Source organism: Microcaecilia unicolor, chromosome 2, assembly GCF_901765095.1.
Source record: "Microcaecilia unicolor chromosome 2, aMicUni1.1, whole genome shotgun sequence".
Taxonomy (NCBI): Eukaryota; Metazoa; Chordata; class Amphibia; order Gymnophiona; family Siphonopidae; genus Microcaecilia; species Microcaecilia unicolor.
This window is the reverse complement of record NC_044032.1, coordinates 56,512,232-56,527,735: the sequence shown is the minus strand read 5'-3', so window position 1 is coordinate 56,527,735 and position 15,504 is coordinate 56,512,232.

Below are 15,504 nucleotides of genomic sequence, written 5' to 3'. Positions count from 1 at the left end.
CCCCTCTCTCATTCAAAGACCCCTCCCCAGTCCAAAGATCCCCCTGCTTGGGCCCCTCTTTCTCATCTAAAGACCCTCCAATCTTGGTCCACACCCCAAAGAATCCCCCCTTACCCCCATAGCAGTACCTAGAATTCCTGGTGATCTAGGGGCTTCCTGGAAAGGAGCAACCCCAGTCATTCCCGCTCTTCCAGAACTGCCAGTCAAAATGGCATGACTACTGCTAAAGGTCATGTTTCCTTATGGGTTCCTGGCCTAGAAATCCTGGCCGGAAGCAGCAGGCAGTGGCTTAGTGACTCGATGCTCCTGCAGTGGCGTAGCAGGGGCGGTTGCCACCCGGGGCGGATCGCCGCTGCACCCTCCCCGGGTGCAGACCAACACAACCCCCCCCCCCCACCGGCGTGGACCCCCTCACCCCCACCGGCATAGCGCCACCCCGACAAGGTCCCCACCTGCCTACGAGCTCCATCCATCTGCCGCGCTGCTGTAAAGAAGAAATCGCTTCGTCGGCCCTTCCCTCACTCACTGTGTCCCGCCCTCTGATGTAACTTCCTATTTCCTCAAGGGCGGGACACAGTGAGTGAGGGAAGGGCCGACGAAGCGATTTCTTCTTTACAGCAGCGCTGGAGATGGATGGAGCTCGTAGGCAGGTGGGGACCGTGTCGGGGGGGAGGCGCTGCGCCGGGGGGGTGGACGGATGCACCCCCCCACCCGTTGACACCCGGGGAGGACCGCCCCCACCGCCCCGCCCTTGCTACGCCACTGTGTTCCTGAGAGGTAAAATAACACCGGCTAAAAGCTGAAGTTATTTTACTATAATTTTAGGGCCATAATGCGACTTGCCATATGCACCTGGTGTTCACCACAAGTTGCGTTATGTAATTTACATAGTTATGAGCTGCTTTATATGCATTTGCATGTTTAGCATCACATTATTATGTAACCCACTGTGATTTAAATATCCTCACCTTAGTGCAAAACAAGCTGGATTAATACCCTTTAAGTCACACTAAGGGGCAAATAATGCAACTTAAAACCCTAATGCAGCTTGATAATTTCTCCCCTTAACGTTTTACAGTCCCATAAAAAGCGTGAATCAAGAAGAAGGCATAAGTAAGTAACATCTCAATAAAATGGGAGATAACCTGCTCTAGTTTGTTTTTGAATTCCCACCTACCTTGGTCCCTGTTCCTCTTATATAGACTTCCTACAGTTGTTGTGGAGGGTTTTTCTATCCTGTAGGAAATTAGTACAGTCACTAGCAAAATCCTGTTAGAAAATTAGCGTACTTTACTTTTTGTTCAGTCAATGCTTATCAGCATTCTTTTTCTTTTCCTTTTTTGCTACATCCCAGATTACTCCAATACATATTAGATAATTATCGATTATTAAAATTTTCTATAACGCCTCTTTTGCAGCATAAATCTATGCGGTTAACAGTGTAAAAACAAAATAGAAAGAATTAAGAAAGGAACTCCATTTTAAAATAGAAAATATACAATCATATCAGATACATATACATCTTAAAAATATGGCAAATTCCAATATATAAATGTTTTGCAATGTTTCATCCTCTACATTCACCTATCCCATCCCAGACGAAATATAGGGAGGAAAAAAAAAGGAAAGGAACCAATCATTCTTCCTAGTTCAAGTCAAAAGCCTGCTTAAAAATATGTTTTTAATAATGAGCGGAATTGGCAGTATAGCATCATAGATCATAGTGACAAAGGAAAAGTGTTCCGAAGATAGGCACCAGGAAAAAGAAAGGCGATTTCCTGGTAGATTCCTATTTTGGCCGAGATGGACTTGGAAGCACCAGCCCTATAATCATTGGTGCAACGCAAAAATCTAGTAGGGACATATGGAATAGTCAATGCTGCTAAATAATCTGGTTTATTTTCATGGAGAGTTTTGTGTGTCTGTGTTAATATTTTTCATTTAATTCTAAATTCTGTTGGTAGCCAGTATGGTTGGATTAGCAAAGGCCTGACATGATCCATTTTTTTCTAAATTAGAAGAAGAAAATTCAGACAGCAGCACAGCAGCAGGATGGTGGTTGTCCAGACTTTTATACTGAGATATGAGAGGTTCCTGTGGCGTTATTGAAATACCGCGGCCATCTTGTGTGATACATCATCGGAATCAAAGGTATGAAATAAGAGTTATAACAAGTTCCTGAAGCAGTGATGGGTATCGCGAAACAAGACGTACTTGTCGAAGAAAGTTTAAATTGAAAAGAAAAAAGAAAAATGAAGGAACGGAGCCATGAGGAGAACTGAATCCACTCATGCCAGTGAAAACATAACCGCAATGATCTCATGAATAGGAGATGCTGTTGGAAAGAAAAGAGAGCATTTACCAGCCGGCTGGAGAAGACTAAAGAAACCAGCTAAGTGTATTACATAGGGGATTGAGGGAAGAGTGTGGTTAGGTAGAAGTAGTAAAATAATGAGTGCATTTGGATGTGGGATAAATAAATAGTTTTGTTAAGACAGAAAGAAATTTTGATGTAAGATGTATAGTATGTGTTGACATAGGACAGCCAATGCATGGAAAGATCATTATTTTGTCAGGCTTGGGTTTTTTCTCGAGAAGAGTTTTTCCCAGCATGGTTAAAATTATGATAATTGGATATTAAAAGCCTATGATAAGAACAACCCCACAGAATCCCTGGAAACCTTATATTAAGGTTCTGTTTCACCAGTTGGTGATAGACCAGGGGTGGAGGTGTTGAGGTCAGTTTGGTAAATTACTAACATGGATTAAGTATTGGAGGTCCTGGTCAACACATCCGATAATCCTTGGGAGTGAGAGATTATAGATTATAGTAGACAAAGGTACCCAATTAAAGGAAAAATAGAGAGGTATTGAGCTAAAGTAGTATACTATGCCATACTTTGTATTGCTGTTTAAATATTTTTACTGCTGTAATTGCCTATTGCTCATGTTTGATCTATTCTTTCTGTACACCACCTTGAGAGAATTCCTTAAAAAAGATGGTAAATGAAACATAATCAATCAATCCTAATAAATAAATATCAATGCTTGATGAAATTCAGTTAGATTTTGATATTGTCAACCATGCTATTCTGATTAATCATTTGAAATCATTTGGTATCTCAGGAAAAGTTTTATTATGGTTTGAATGCTTCATAACAGAGCAGCAATTTAAAATTATTCAAGGTAATTTGAAATCAAATTGGGTGATAATGAGTTTGGGTGTACCTCAGGGCTCCTCTTTATCTGCTCTGTTGTTTAACCTATTTGTTTCCAGTTTGCAAATAATTAGAAAATGTAGGAGTTAGATATAGGCTATAGGTAGATGACCTTATAAATATAACAGAAACCAAGGTGCACATGTACTAAAACAAATGAAATTATATCAAATATAATTATAAATTGTGCTCAGTTTATTTGGTGCCTTACATCAACCCGAAAGCTGCAAATGTATAAAGACACCATCCCAGCATCATTGCACACCCTACCTCCATTCCAAAGTAATAAAAAAATATGGTTACTTAGCTTGTGAAGTTGTAAGAAAAAACAATCTAGTACAGTCTATCAGGAATGTTCATAGTTCCCAGTTGTAGGATGGTATGAGCTCAGGTATCAGATGCAAAAACCACAGCGAGCCCCGGGGCAATGTAATGCTTATATATTGCAAAATATTCCGTGATATATTAAACAAGCAATCTTCGTTGCATTTTCTTTATCTTTAGTTCCCTACATGGGCCATGTTTCGCTGAAGTATTGGCATCTTCAGGGGAACTGATCTGAAAAGATATTAAAACATCGATATAAAATCACATCTACTTTTTACCTAAAATTCACAAGGTTTAATACATCCACCGGGACGTCCTATAGTCTCTGGGAGTGGTTCACAGAATGAACCTCTTTCTCAATTTGTGGATTATTATTTACAACCTAGATCCCTTTAACACCATCTTATTTACGTGATTCAGCACATCTCATTCAAATACTGGAAAATCTAGAAATATGCGATCAACCCATAAAATTGGTATCATTGGACATTATATTGTTGTACTCGAGCATTCCACATGATGAAGCTTGCAGTTTGGTGGATCACCATTTACAGCAATTGGATCTTTCACTGGAGAAAGTGAATCTTTTGAATTTACTTACAGAGGTCATAATTCGGAAAAAAATTTTCATTTTGAAAATCAATTTTATTTACAGACTCATGGCATCGCTATGGGTGTCACTGTTGCACCTACCATTGCCTGCCTATACATGGCAGATTTCGAAGAGAATAAGTAGTGTCAAATATGAGTTTAATATATAGGGGAAAAGCCTCAATCACGGCGTGGGCTCCTTGTGTTGTGAAACAACATAAGGGAGCTCCACCCGATCATCACTGGCTCAAAAACCCCTATTGAAGTAACCCACTCTTATTATCCAATTTTAAAGAAATCTCAATTTAATGGGTACTTAGTTTGCTGCTGAAATAATTCTAAGCAGTCAAACGGAATACAGTCATCTGAACCCAGTCCACGGCCCGACTCAGCCCAAGTTTCGCCTTCTTCTTCAGGGTCCGCGGGTCAATCAACTGTATCTATCAGAAAATATATATCATATATTTGACGCTTATAAGTATAAACAGTTCCACCTCCAACCTTAACTTAATTTTCCTTACTTCAATCGGCTTCTCGCTCTCTTCAATGTGAAATTTTCAAGATGGCGTTGGTATTTATAATGGATGACATCAGATGCGCTGTATCGGGCTCCACCTCTCATCCTACTGGGCGGGGCTAACTTCTGTTCATCCAATCCTATGTGGATCATTTATTTATAATGGATGACATCAGACGCACTGTATCGGGCTCCACCTATCTTCCTACTGGGCGGAGCTAACCAATGTACATCCAATCCTATGTGGATCATTGTCAAAAAATATTCTATTTACAAAAAAAGGGGAAGGAAACCACTTGAACTTAATTAAAAGAACTGGTTCCATTCAATTCTCATTATAAACCATCCGGTTGTAGAGAATGTAAACGATATATCCATCTTTGCTCTTGTTGTAATAAAATTAATTTTCTATCGCCTCCTTGTATGTCCCATTTGATCTGTTGTAAAATGACACATTTTAGAGTATCAAAAGTATGATTTAGCTCGATGTAATGCATAGCTAAAGGAGCAGTCTTCTTCTTTATATTAATATTGCCCTTATGTTCTATGAGTCTAGTAGTAAATTTACGTGATGTTTGTCCCACATAAACTTTCTGGCACGGGCATATGATGGCATAAACCACCCATTCTGAACTACAAGTAGTGTTCTGATAGAGGGTGTAATGTTTCTTCATCCTAGGGTCTATAAACTCCTTCGTATTAATCATTATTCCACACATATTGCATTGTCCACAGCTTCTGTGTCCCGTTAGCCGGGAGTCTGGTAAATGAGATCTTTTAAGAATAGCTGGTGCCAAAATCTCTTTAAGGTTTCTACCACGACTGTAAGCTAATCTTAGATTAGTATTTTAAAATCCCGGTAGAGTCTGATACAGCGAGTCTGATGTCATCCATTATAAATACCAACGCCATCTTGAAAATTTCACATTGAAGAGAGCGAGAAGCCGATTGAAGTAAGGAAAATTAAGTTAAGGTTGGAGGTGGAACTGTTTATACTTATAAGTGTCAAATATATGATATATATTTTCTGATAGATACAGTTGATTGACCCGTGGACCCTGAAGAAGAAGGCGAAACTTGGGCTGAGTTGGGCCGTGGACTGGGTTCAGATGACTGTATTCCATTTGACTGCTTAGAATTATTTCAGCAGCAAGCTAAGTACCCATTAAATTGAGATTTCTTTAAAATTGGATAATAAGAGTGGATTACTTCAATAGGGGTTTTTGAGCCAGTGATGATCGGGCGGAGCTCCCTTACGTTGTTTCACAACACAAGGAGCCCACGCCGGGATTGAGGCTTTTCCCCTATATATTAAACTCATATTTGACGCTACTTATTTTCATGTAGGAGTCTATGATTATATGATTGTTGATAGATTCGACTGCCTATAGCTCCAATATTGATTATTAGTAAGAGATTTCGAAGAGAAACATCTTTATTCCTCTGAGTTTTGTTCTGACATCGTTTTATGGACACGCTTCATTGATGACGTCATTCTCCTATGGAAAGGTGATGATGTGAGACTTCAAGGGTTTTTTCAATATTTAAATTCAGTTGATAGATATATTAAATTTGAATCTGTGATAGGGGGTCACTCCCTAAACTATTTGGATATTAATATTGCACTGCAGCATGGACAATTTAAAACCAAAATATACCGTAAAAGTACGGATTCAAATACATTGCTTCATTATTGTAGTTTTCATCCTGTAGCAACAAAAAATGGCATTCCAGTTGGCCAGTTCTTACGTCTCAAAAAACTATCTGCTTCAGAAGATGATTTTAAAGCATCAGCAGTAGATTTAAGTCACAGATTGAAATCGCATGCTTACCCTAATAGGATCATCAAAAAGGCTTATAAAAGGGCTACCAATGCCAATCGACATTGGTTATTGTATCCCGCTTCCTAAACTGCTGAAAGGAAACGAAATTGACATACATTTTACCATTTTCTTGCCAAACTAAAGCCATCAGAGACATTGTGAATAAACATTGGCCCATGTTAGCGATACATGGGTTTCATGAACGTCCCACTTTTGCTTATACTAGAGATCATAATTTGGGTGAAATGTTGTCATCAGTCACTTTTTCCCCCTGGGATTCTGTCATCACCAGGGAAAAGGGACACACAAGCTGTGGTAGATGTGTCTATTGTCGATATGCTTGGCATACTACAGTGGCTCTGAATCCAAAAACTAGTAAACTATATCATCTTAACAGTTTCACAGACTGTAATTCTTCTCAAGTGGTGTACGGTATAATTTGTCCCTGCAGTAAATGGTATATCGGCCATACAACTAGACGCATTAAACAACGTATTGGAGAACATCTCAGTAATTTGAGGAGCCACAGAAATGAGGCACCCTTAGTGGACCATTGGACACAGGAACATCATGTGATTGAAGACTTAAAATTTGTTGTTCTCACCCAGATTTGTTTACCTTCTGGTGGTGATGTTCCACAGATTCTATTGAGAAAAGAACAAGAATTCATCTATCGCTGGGACACAGTGATCCCTGCTGGTCTGAACAAAGAAATAGAGTGGCATTCTTTAATTTGAAAAATTTCCCACGCTCAGAGTATCAGCTGTTTTAGCTTGTATATAGTACGCATGCGTGGGCGTTCTTTTGCAGTTAAACTCTGATGGGAGTTGCTCCTTCCCACGGTTGCTGAATCGTAAGTGAAAAACTGTAATTTTTGATATACTTAGAGTTGCTTGTTCAACTCTGCAATATTTTTGAACATAGGAGTTTGTTATTATGTTTGATTTTTTGTTTTTTTTGTATTTTATATCGATGTTTTAATATCTTTTCAGATCAGTTCCCCTGAAGATGCCAATACTTTGGCGAAACATGGCCCATGTGTCTCCTTCCAATGTATCAATGTTGATGTCCCATTGTTATATTCTTAACGAAACTTCGATGATCTCACATAACTTGTACAATGTAACCCATAACCAAGCTGTAACAAATGTATTTCCATTATTCTTATCTTATTGTAAGCCACACTGAGCCCGCAAAGAGGTGGGAAAATGTGGGATACAAATGCAATAAATAAAAATAAATAACTAAAGATAAAGAAAATGCAACGAATATTGCTTATTTAATATATCACAGAATATTTTGCAATATATAAGCATTACATTGCCCCGGGGCTCACTGTGGTTTTTGCATCTGATACCTGAGCTCATACCATCCTACAACTGGGAACTATGAACATTCCTGATAGACTGTACTAGATTGTTTTTTCTTACAATTTCACAAGCAAAGTAACCATATTTTTTGATTACTTTGGAATGGAGGTAGGGTGTGCAATGATGCTGGGATGGTGTCTTTATACATTTGCAGCTTTTGGGTTGATGTAAGGCACCAAAAAAACTGAGCACAATTTATAATTATATTTGATATAATTTCATTTGTTTTAGTACATGTGCACCTTGGTTTCTGTTATATTTATGTTTATTCCAAGAGGAAACCGATATTTTTGGAAAACCCACTATATTTACTAGCTTTATATGTAGACGACCTTCAGTTTATTTTTTGTGTCTGATAAAACTGAAGATGGATTTCAATTGATGGAGATATATATAAAGACTGTTTGAGCCTGTATGCTGACCGATTGTTTGTCCTTTAACAGATCACAACCACAAATTCTTTGGGCTTCTCGATTTGATCTAAAACAATCCTCAAATTTTCTTTTTGAAGAGGTAAAAATCCTTTTTCTAAATCAGTTAAAAGCTTGGAAGTGAGCTTGTATTCATCTTTGTCATTTAGACAACAGATTTATGCTGTTATAAAACCTTTCTTAAGATTAGATTAGTGATTAGATTAAAAAGTCTCTTATCCCCTGATATTTTTCAATGGGTAATGCAAAGTTTTGTTTTGCTACATTTGGACTATTGTAATGCTCTTTTTGGGATCTTCCTCAATCTTCTTTAAGAGCCCACTCGTATGATTGGGGGTATAGCTAAAACAGATCATATTACCTCCCAGTTTATTAAACTTCACTGGCTTCCTATTATATGGTGACCCAGATTCAAAATATTATTGTTAGTGTTTAAGGCCGTACATAATGTTGCTCCTCTGATCATTTCTACATTTTTAAAAGTTTATCGTCTACCTAGAACATTGAGATCTCAAGGACAGTGCTTGTTAGATGCACCTCATTTCATCAGATGCGATAAGAGGAAGCTCAATCTTGAATGTTCTTTATAGCTGGTCCAACTATGATTTGACATTAGAGCTAAGCCAGATAACTTCCCTTTCCTTATTTAGGAAGCAGCTAAAAAACACATTTATTTCAACAAGCATTTTATTAACAATGACAGTAAATACATTTTGGCAGATTGGAACATTTGACTTTGCATGATTTTAAATTTATAGCCATTCATGAGGAGGTGCTAGGTGTAGCCATGCTACCTGCAGCCCGGTAGCATGGCTGTTATTCAAACAAGCTCTGTGGTGGTACTCCACCTGCATCATCGATCTCTCCCGAATGTTCCCTTATTTCTGATTTCCTGAATCCTCCTTCCATCTCTGATCCCTCCTTGATCTCCCCTGAAGATCTAATCCCTCCACATCCCCAATATTCTCTGTCTCTCCTCAGGTCTGATCCCCCCCTGCAGGCCTTCTTAGGTCCCATCAACCCCCCATGTACAAATCCTGTACCTGTCCAAATACTACCTTTACAAAGAAACATCAGTCCCCCACTACCCCAAGATCTACCTGGGGGTGTCAATTGGTGATCAGTAATTCCCGGGCAGGAATGTTTCCCCTCTGCTCCCACCTGGACCTTGGCATGGCTGAAAAATGACCACCATGATCCTTAGCAGAAGTCTCACGGTAATGCCACTAGGGGGCATGCTTCCATATAAGGACATCTCCATAGCAGTAGTACATGAGATTATCACTAGGGGTTGTGGTAGCCATTTTGGAGCCTGGCCAAGATTTAAGCAAGAGAGGGACTGCTTCTGCTAAGGCACCACTGTTCGCCATGAACACCCTTGGATAGGTCCCGTGAGAGTTGGAGTGATGGGGAAGGGGTAAGCCTACTGAGGTGGAAGTTTTCTTTGGAGGCAGGATTTTTGGATGAGAGGAGGATGGGACCTATGGGAAGCTTTCAGGGGAGATTGAATGTTCAGGGGGTCAGAGATGTGGGGAAAGTCTAACAGGTTTGTAGATTTAAAACAATTGGATTTGTTTTTTTTACACACAATATATTATCAAGCTGTGAAATGTATTACTAGAGGATGTAGTCAAGATATCTAATATAGCTGGGTTTAAAAGGAGTTAGGACAAAATCCTAGAGGGGAAGTCCATAAATATTTTATTGACCAAAGTAGACCTCAGAATGCTTCCACTCATCCTTAGAAGGGAACTGTAAGAAAATGATCTATTTGTTGAGAACTGCCAGGTACATCTAGTAACCTGAAATGGACACTGTCAGACAATGAATGCTGTCATCTGACCCAGCATGTTTTTTTTAAATGTGCTGATAAGAAATGCTATCCTGAATGTGAGCAAAGATCTATCAAGCCCAGCATCCTGTCTCTGATAGTGGCCATTTCAAGTCACAAGTATCTTGCAGGTTCCAAAGACTAGATTCAACCCTTCTTGCTCATTCAGTCTGAAGAGCAGTGGCTTTCTGAAGATTACATGACTAAATAATGGTCTGTGAATTTTTCTTCCAGGAACTTCTCTAAATTCTTTTGAACCCAGTTATTCTGCATTCACTTCATCCTCTGACAAGTTTCACAGTTTAACTTAGTCCTACTCCTACTATTGTTACCTGTTCCACCCTACTCATGATTTTATAGACCTCTTTCATGCCTCTCCTCAGCTGAAAAGCCCTAGTCTGTTTTGCCTTTCCTCATAGGAGAGCTGTTTCACCCCCTCTGTCATTTTGTTTTTTTTTCTTGGAAACTTTTCTAGTTCCGCTATGTCTTTCTGAGATTGAGCAACAACGCCTGTACACAATATTCAAGGTGCAGTCACACTATGGATCTGCACAGAAATATTATGATATCCTCTGTTTTATTTCCCATTCATTTCTTAACAATTCCTAACTTTTTAAATCACCACTACACAGCGAGTTGAAGATTTCATTGTAAGAAGAAATGGAAAAACAATAGTTTATGTGGAGGGGCATAATCGAATAGGGCGCCCATGTTTTCCTGAGGGCGTCCTCGCAGGACGTCCCCGCGAAGGGGTGGGGAAACCCGTATTATCGAAACAAGATGGGCGGCCATCTTTTCTTTCGATAATACGGTCGGGGATGCCCAAATCTCCACATTTAGGTCGACCTTAGAGATGGTCGTCTCTAGAGATGGTCGTCCCCAATTGTCACGATAATGGAAACCGAGGACGCCCATCTCAGAAATGACCAAATCCAAGCCCTTTGGTCATGGGTGGAGCCAGCATTTGTAGTGCACTGGTCCCCCTCACATGTGCCAAAACCCTCCCAAAACTCACTCCCCACAACTGTACACCACTATCATAGCCCTTAGGGATGAAGGGGGGGCACCTAGATGTGGGTACAGTGGGTTTGTGGTGGGTTTTGGAGGGCTCACATTTACCACCACAAGTATAACAGGTAGGGAGGGGATGGGCCTGGGTCCGCCTGCCTGAAGTGCACTGCAGTACCCACTAAAACTGCTCCAGGAACCTGCATACTGCTGTCATGGAGCTGGGTATGATATTTGAGGCTGGCATAGAGGCTGGAAAAAATATTAAAACATTTTTTGTTAGGGTGGGAGGGGGTTAGTGACCACTAGGGGAGTAGGGTGAGGTCATCCCCGATTCCCTCCAGTGGTCATCTGGTCATTTAGTACACATTTTTGTGGCTTGGTCTTTAAAAAAAGGACCAAGTAAAGTCAGCCAAGTGTTTGTCAGGGACGCCCTTCTTTTTTCTATTATCGGCCGAGGACGCCCATGTGTTAAGCAACCCCAGTCCCGCCCTCGCTATGCTTCTGACATGCCCCCAGGAACTTTGGTTGTCCCTGCGACAGAAAGCAGTTGAGGGTGCCCAAAATCGGCTTTCGATTATGCCGATTTGGGCAACCCTGTGAGAAGGACGCCCATCTCCTGATTTGTGTCGAAAGATGGGCGCCCTTCTCTTTCGAAAATGAGCCCTCTAGTATGTCACCATATGGCATTGACTAACATCCCAAAGAATGACCTAAACATATATAAATGAAAAGCATAATCATTTTTATTAAGTTATTGAAGAATAAAAATCAGTTGTGAAATAATATGGCAAGTCTTTTTTCTAACACATTTGTTTTAGAAATTGTAAAATGGACCCCCCTGGAAAAAGTCTAAGCTAATGAGTTTTAAAATCACTGTCAGACTGATTTAAGTGTAAATATTCTGGCACATCAATTACTTTGCACAGCCTCAGGCTTGATTGACTGAATCAGGGTTTCTAGTCCTGCAAAGTAATTTACGTTAACAGGTCTTAAAGTTAAATTTCAATCAGACATTACAATTCTTTGAAAACAAAATGCATGAATTTTTATTCAGCCCGAGAAAGAATGTTTGCTCTTCATCCACATATTTTATCAAGAAATCTTAGTATTGCAGCAAGTTGGCTGACAGACTCTCAGAATACATTTATTCATAAAATCCAAACTTTTGTAAGCTTTCAATGAGCAGCTTGAAACATGGGGTCTAGGGTCCTTACCAGGTGAATGATCAATTTGGATTTTAAGTGGCCAAGGGGAGAAATACTTATAGTTGACCAGGCTCTTCTGTAGATGACCTTACCCTGCCACCTCCTCAGATCTGTTCTTCTCCTTTTTTTTTGGGGGGGGGGGGGGGTGGCCTTCATCTCCCTTTCCCAAGTAAATTACATGTGCAAAGGCACAAATCATTTTGTTATATTGTTAGTAATCAAAGTTGTCAAGTATTTTTGCTGCTTGCCCAAGGTTCCCCACTCCCTCTGCCATGTCCACATGCAGTCATACTGCCATACTGCTAGAGAACCCCTACTTCAAAACATAACTTTTGGAGAGAGAACCATGGGAGATGAGGCACTGCAAATCTAGTGGGTTTTCAGGATATCAACAGTGAATATGCATGAGACAGATTTGCACACACTGCTTCCTTTGTATATAAATCTATCTCATTATGGATATCCTGATAAACTTACTGGTTGGGTTAAGTACCCCTGTCCTATTATCATAGGAGCTGGGAGAAGGAGATATAATCTGGAACAAGAATAGACAGAGAAGCTGGGAGAGTGGATATAAGTTACTGAGGAGAGATAGAGAGAGATGGAGAAGAGCTGTGCGAGCTTGGAAAAGGACGAGCTAAGAGAGGTTTTGGAAGAAAAAGGAAGTCATAGTAGAGAGAATTGAAGTGTAAGCAAGAAAATGTAGAGAACGAAGAGTTAGGACAGGAAAGAAACTGACAATAAGGATAAGACAAAGTAAGTGCGAGGAGAGATACACTGAGGAAAGAGAACTTATAAAGAAATGTGAGGAAGACAGGAAAGAATTCTTAAAAGAGAAAGAATGTGAAGGCAAAGAAGAAACTTAAGTAAAACCAAGCAGATAAAGCGGACTGAAGTCAAACTACAGACACAGGAGGAGTGGCCTAGTGGTTAGGGTGGTGGACTTTGGTCCTGAGGAACTGAGTTCAATTCCCAGCACAGGCAGCTCCTTGTGACTCTGGGCAAGTCACTTAACCCTCCATTGCCCGCCATATTGAGCCTACCATGAGTGGGAAAGCATGGGGTACAAATGTAACAAAAAATAAAAATGTTGGTAAACTTCTATGCTGGCAGAGCTAGGTCAAGCCCAGGGGCAGCTAGATTCTGTCCTTCTCCTCCAGCTCTGCGGTCATCAGGATAAATAATGTATTTTACTGGAAGGACATAGGACAGCAAGAAGGAGTTGTTGCAGTATGTGACGTCATGGTCTGAAAAATCTCTTAAAATTGTTCCTCTTTTGCAGCTCTGTTAAGGAGAAGGTCTATTGTCAAGTCTCAAATTGATGGAGGAATGGAGAGGAGCAATGTCTTAATAAAATTCCTCTCTGTTACATCTTATGAGAAGCAGCAATGGGCTCATTGTATGCCATCAACCCAAAGAATAAGGCTACAAATATAAAAACAATATCTAAAAGGCAATATATATATTTATATTTTTTATATTTGTAGCCTTAAAATTGTTATATTTTTAGTCATATTTTTATGGTTTGTATCTTCATCTTGATTGTGCCCTCTTTTATAGTCAGTTCTTATTATATGTATAAATATGTTTTATAATATGTTTTAATTCAGAATAGAAAAGACTCCTGAGGCAGGCCGGTTGGCCAAAACACGGCCGTGTCGAGTCTCTTTGGTCCATTTGGACTTTTCCGTGCATATTGAGTTACATCGTAAACTTGGATTGTTTTACGTTGTCTCAAGATCAGTTCCTCATGTCATCTTTGCTGTGTTCCCTGTGCTATTGTACAAAATAACAGTTGTATGCCAGCACTTGACTGGATATGTTAGTGGTGGGTAAATTCAGTCCTGGAGGACCGCAACCCAGTCGGGTTTTCAGGATTTCTCCAATGAATATGTATGAGTTCTATTTGCATGTGCTGCTTCCATTGTATGTAAATAAATCTCATGTATATTCATTGGGAAAATCCTGAAAACCCGGCTGTATTTTGGACCTCAAGTTCCAAGTGTGGCACGCTATACATTGATCTATCGACAGCAATAAGAGTGAAACACTGTCCTGTGAACCCCAGTCAAGTGGACCTTGAAGCAGCAATGCAAAACGCTGGCTACCGGTGGTCCTAGAGGGATTATGAGTGAAGCATTTCTTGATACTGCCGTTCAAGATAAGTGCATTGCTCTTTAAGAACATGTATTGCACTATTTAAAGTTGAATTAACGTTTTCATAGTTTGAAAGGATAACACTTTTGTGGAAGGTTTTTGCCAATGATGAAGATGTGATCCCAGAGATCAATGTACAGCTCCTAAAATCATGTGATTTGGAGGTCCTTGTTGCTTTTCCTTCCACTCGAAGAATCCAATAAGATAAGGAAAAGTTTGATCTTCTGTTTCATTGTGGAATATTATTATTATTGTTGGATATTGTCTATCGATGATTCCACACTCCTATTGTGTTTGTGTAGTTGTAACTTAGATGCCATAAATGCCATTGCTTTACCCAATTTTTGAACTAAAAGTATTCCACACTTTTAGGTCCCAAAGTTCTTCCGCCTTTATAAATGAGCACTTTCCACTGCCGTGCTCTGCCTCCCTATCTGTGCACATGCAAGCTCTGCACCCTTCCTGTAGATCTCCCCTTACTTTTCTAGTTTATCCAGAAGCAGACAATTAGTAAGAGAGCAAGCAGTGCAAGGTATTAGTCAGTTCTTGAGGAAATAGAAACCCAGCTTCCACTAGCTATTTCTGATTATATTCTAGCTCTAGCCTGTTATTAAAAGGTGTCATGGATTTGACATACTGCCTTTCTGTGGTACAACCAAAGTTGTTTACCATCATTAAATGCAAGTACTTTCTCTGTCCCTAGTGGGCTCACAATCCACAGTTTTGTTACCTGGAACAACAGAGAGTTAACAGGCCCTTTTACAAAGGTGCGCCAAAAAGTGGCCTGCGATAGTGTGGGTGCATGTATTGGACGTGCACTGGACCATTTCTTCACCGCGTCTAGAAAAAAAGGGGGGGGGGGGGGGGTTGGGCCAGGAAATGGACGTGTGGCAAAATGAAAACCAGCACGCGTCTATTTATGGCCTGAGCCCTTAACAACACCCATTGACTCAGCGGTAAGGGCTCACATATTACCTGTGTGGTAACCGTCCAGTGCACGCCAACTGCCGATTACCGATAGGA